Below are 5,591 nucleotides of genomic sequence, written 5' to 3' on the forward strand. Positions count from 1 at the left end.
CTGATGTATGGGCAAAAGATGGTAATCCAGGTCGGTTAAATATTGATCCGATAAGGATTACGCTGAAACAAGAAAATAAGATCGTTCATGTAAAACATATATCCGATATCCCTGAGCGGCCGCAGAGGTCTAGGACCAGTTGTAGATTCGTTGATAAAAACTGGGTTATTGGAACCATGCATGTCACCCTTTAATACTCCGATATTGACTGTCCGCAAACCAGACGGAACCTACCGTCTGGTGCAGGATCTTAGAGCAGTAAATCAATTGGTTCGAACACGGCACCCAGTGGTACCCAATCCATATACTTTGTTAGGTAAAATACCGTGCGACCATCATTGGTGTAGTGTGATAGATTTAAAAGATGCATTCTGGGCTTGTCCTCTCGCCACAGAAAGCTGTGACATATTTGCTTTCGAATGAGAGGATCCATACACAGGTAGAAAACAGCAGCTCCGCTGGATGGTACTTCCCCAGGGATTCACGGAATCACCAAATTTGTTTGGACAAAGGGGACGATACTGTTACAATATGTCGATGATCTACTTGTATGTGGACTAAAGAGAAATGAGGTCAGCGAGGTTACCAATAGACTGTTAGATTTCCTAGGGAAACAGGGTCTAAAGTTATCCAAGATTAAGTTACAATATGTAGAATAAGTTAAAATACTTAGGACAACCTCATCAGTGAAGGTACTGGGCGCATTAACCCCGAAAGGATTAAAGGAATGACAGAACTACCCCTACTGACCACCAAAAGAGTGTTACGGAAGTTCTTGGAGCTAGTGAACTATTGTAGATTATGGATAGAAGTGCTAACCCATACAGCAGGAGGAAAGAAACAACCCATAGCCTTCCTGTCCATAGACCCTGTCTCGAGAGGTTGGCCTGAGTGCTTGCAAGCAGTCACGGCCACTACCATTCTAGTAGAGGAGAGCCGCAAACTTACCTTCGGAGGAGCGCTCGTTGTTAGCACTCCCGATCAAGTCAGAACAGTGTTAAATCAAAAGGCAGGAAGATGGTTGATGGACTCAAGAATTCTAAAATATGAAGCTATCCTTATGGAGAGAGACAACCTGGTGTTAACAACAGACGCTTGTTTGAAATCAGCCACCTTCATGTGGAAGAGAGAACCCCTAGACAAGCGAGAAATAGAACATGACTGTTTAGATATTATCGAGTATCAGACGGGAACAAGAGCAGACTTAAAGGATATTCCCCTACATGAAGGAGGTAGGCTGTTTATAGACGGGTCATCAAGAGTAGTACAAGGAGGACGACATAATGGATATGCAGTAGTAGACGGTAGTGAAAACCGCACGGTTGAGGCTGATCGGTTACGTAATACGTGGTCAGCCCAAACGTGCGAATTATATGCCGTAAACCAGGCCTTAAAGCGATTAGAAAATCGGGATGGGACAATTTACACTGACTCTAAGTATGCTTATGGGATGGTCCATACCTTGGGTAAAATGTGGCAAGAACATAGTCTAATCAATAGCCGGGGAAAGGAATTAATACACAAAAGAGTTGATCGGACAAATGTTGAAAAGTTTGGAATTACTCCAGGAAATAGCTATTGTCCAAGTACCTGGGCATCAGAAGGGGAACACTCTAGAAGCAAGAAGGGAATTACCAACGGTAGAGTTCAATTATAAGTTTTTAAAGAATTATATTGTGGCGCTCGAGTTTTTTTGTTGTCTGTCCTTAGGAAGAAGGGTCTGTTGACCCAGAAACTTCCACTTGAGTTCGCCGTACATTGAATACAGCGGGGTGAATGGGTCCTGATCAAAACCTGGAAAGATACCAAACTGCACTCAAGCTGGGAGGGACTATCCCTAATCCTCCTGACTACTGAAACAGCCATTCGAACTGCTGAAAAAGGGTGGAGCCATCACGCTCGCGTTAAGGGACCAGTATACGCTCCTTTTTCCTCGGTGGAGTGGCAAGTTAATCCTACAGTGGACCCTCCGAAAATCAAGCTGAGCAGAAAGACTGAACTGAAATAAGAGACTTTTAAAATTGCTGCCATTAATTGTAAGTGCTGTGTGGGTTCACCTTTGCCAGACGCGAGAGAAAGGGGTGGGTGAGTACGGGATATTATTATCAAATAGGTACCATGAATAGAGTGGAGAAAGTGAGGTCTGCAGATGCTGGAGATCAAAGTTGAAACTTTATTGCTGGAACAGCACAGCAGGTCAGGCAGCATCCAGGGAACAGGAGATTCGACGTTTTGGGTACAGGCCCTTCTTCATTCCTGATAGAAAAGGGAAAGCGAATAGAACAAGAACCTTTTATCCCTGACAGTGACCCGAATCTGTTTAAAGTTATAGAGGTCAAAGACTTAAGACAGACCCTTGAAATAGAAACTGGATACAGGGATACAAATGCCTGGGTGGAATGGGTGAAATATACGGTAAAAAGCATAAACAAAAGCAATTGCTATGCCTGTGCCTCAGGTAGACCGGTGGCTCTGGTGGTTCCCTTTCCGCTCGGGTGGAAGCAAGACAGGGCGGTATACAACAGCCATTCGAACTGCTGAAAAAGGGTGGAGCCATCACACTCGCGTTAATGGTCCAGTATACGCTCCTTTTTCCTCGGCGGAGTTGCAAGTTAATCCTACAGAGGACCCTCTGAAAATCAAACTGAGCAGAAAGACTGAACTGAAATAAGGGACTTTTAAAACTGCTGCCATAAATTGTAAGTGATGAGTGGGTTCACCTTTGCCAGACGCGAGAGAAAGGGGTGGGTGAGTACGGGGATATTATTATCAAATAGGTACCATGAATAGAGTGACCAACTTCATCCTCTTGGTGTTAAGGCTTTATGAAATAGGGGTGGAATGTTCGAAACTATTAAAAAATCCCTGAATCTGAATACCCGCAGGTAATAAAGAGTGATGTTTGCAGCCTAGTAGATTGCGGAGATGTAAAGGATCAGAGAGAATATAGTTCCTTTACAATCAGAATCCAGACGCAGATGCAGGAAACATTTGGTGTCAAGGATCGCCATCTGGCATCAGAATTCATAGAGATCCCTTCCGCCTGTCCCCAGAACTTACTGATGAGAAATGCAACCTGATATACCCCACTATTAAAATTACCTACTCTGAAGAATCCTTTCCTGCTCGCTTTCTTCCTCCCTGTGAAAATGGGAGTCAACCCCTCAGCAACAACTTTATGATCTTAATGGAAGCCCCTGAGGTCCCCCTGAAAATATGTAGGGGTGCAGTGACTGGGAGGTACCCTGGGAATTGTTTTGTTGGCTACTGCTTTCAAATAATGGTAGAAAAGGGAAAGCGAATAGAACAAGAATCTTATATCCCTGACAGTGACCCGAATCTGGTAAAAGTTATAGAGATCAAAGACTTAAGACAGACTCTTGAAATAGAAACTGGATACAGGGATACAAATGCCTGGGTGGAATGGGTGAAATATACGGTAAAAAGCATAAACAAAAGCAATTGCTATGCCTGTGCCTCAGGTAGACCGGTGGCCCGGGTGGTTCCCTTTCCGCTCGGGTGGAAGCAAGACAGGGCCGGTATACCATGCATGACAGCCCTGTACCAGGATGAGACGGCGTGGGGAAACCCCGGTTGCCGGTCATTGCTGTCTATCTTTCCTTCCCTAAAAGGGGACAGAATTAAAAACTCCCCCTATGTTTGCGAATGTGGTTGGGAATCATACCTCCTGTGTACAGAGGAATGGAACAGACCAGTCCCGACTTCTAGGCGACCTAATGCTATGATCGGAAATTGAATCAGTTTCCGAGACAGAGTGGGGAAGGAACTATTCAGCCTTAAGGGTACCCCGAGAGGATTTGTGGTGGATTTTAAGACCCACTATGCCCTCTAGCTGGCGAGGCATTTATGCAGTTGTACAATTGGCAATTCCATTTACCTTGGCATATGAGAAAGAGGAGACTAAACCCCTAATCATCTTGTACACCTCTTGACTCCATACGGGTTCGTAGAGGGGTGCATGACGAATTTAAGGCCCGCAACCAAATTGCACCAGGTTTTGAATCATCCCTATTTTGGTGGGTAACAATTAACAAAAATGTAGATTGGATAAATTACATTTTTTTATAACCAACAAAGATTTATAAACTATACTAGAGATGCAGTCAAGGGAGTTGCCAAACAGCTTGATGCCACTGGCAGGATGGCTTGGGAAAACAGACGAGCCCTGGCAAAGATTCTAGCCGAAAAAGATGGTGTATGTGTAATGCTAGGGGGAAGTTGCTGTACTTTTATTCTGAATAACACAACACCTGATGGGTCAATCACTCGCGCATTGCAAGGATTGACCACTCTCTCGGAGGAATTGGCCAAGAATTCAGGAGTGGACACATCACTAACAGGATGGCTGGAATCATGGTTTGTGAAGTGGAAAGGGGTGGTGGTCTCCGTTCTCACATCCTTGATAATAGTGACAGGGGTATGAACTACAGTCGGTTGTTGTATTATATCTTGTGTACGAGGATTAGCCCAACGATTAATTCAAACAGCCTTAGCAAAACAAATGACCCTGCAAGATAATCAAGCTGAGGGACTCCATCTCCTGAACAACAAGGGAATGTGCCCCCTTTTGGAACTGGGCATAATAAATGAGGGTGCAGAGAACGAACAGCGAAGGGAGAGCCAAAGGTTACTTCATGAATTTGAGAAACAAATAAGATTGTGAACATCATCACTTTAGGGTGTGAAAAAGGGCAGATGGTCCCCATACTGGGAGTCGAACTGGATGAAAACCAGGAACCTTAGTGTATAGTAAAGAAAATAGAAGTGGAGTTTAATTTAAATAAAGGGAAGTCACGTAGCGGGGAGTGGTGAGCTCATGCAGCGCAAAGGTATAACTATGTAGATGTTCCAATGCTTATTGCTCACCTGCCTAATGCATCTGAAGCTGTTCCTTGCAAGATATAAGATTGTGAACCTCTTAATCAAGAAAGCGTAAGAGGGCAGGAAACAAGAAAATGGATTAAAGGAGACTTAGTAAGTGCAGAAATTACAGATTTTTTTTTAAAAAGGGGGAATTGTGGGAAATAAAGAATGTAGTTTTCTGCAGGCGATATAGACATGTAATTGTTGTAAGTGCTAGTGGAGTGTAATTTCTGTAGATGGGGAGGGGTGAGACATTATACAAACGGTCATGGAATTCTTCAAGTGTGTAGTATACTTCCCAGCCCTGCCGTGTTTTCACCCCTAGCTCCCAGCCCTGCCATGTTTTCACCTCTAGCTCCCAGCCCTGCAGTGTTTTCACCCCAAGCTCCCAGCCCTGCCGTGTTTTCACCCCTAGCTCCCAGCCCTGCCGTGTTTTCACCCCAAGCTCCCAGCCCTGCCGTGTTTTCACCCCAAGCTCCCAGCCCTGCCGTGTTTTCACCCCAAGCTCCCAGCCCTGCCGTGTTTTCACCCCAAGCTCCCAGCCCTGCCGTGTTTTCACCCCAAGCCCCCAGCCCTGCCGTGTTTTCACCCCGAGCTCGCAGCCCTGGCATGTTTTCACCCTAGCTCCCAGCCCTGCCGTGATTTCACCCTAGCTCCCGGCCCTGCCGTATTTTCACCCCTAGCTCCCAGCCCTGCCGTGTTTTCAC

This window comes from Chiloscyllium plagiosum, unplaced genomic scaffold (assembly GCF_004010195.1).
Source record: "Chiloscyllium plagiosum isolate BGI_BamShark_2017 unplaced genomic scaffold, ASM401019v2 scaf_13888, whole genome shotgun sequence".
NCBI lineage: Eukaryota > Metazoa > Chordata > Chondrichthyes > Orectolobiformes > Hemiscylliidae > Chiloscyllium > Chiloscyllium plagiosum.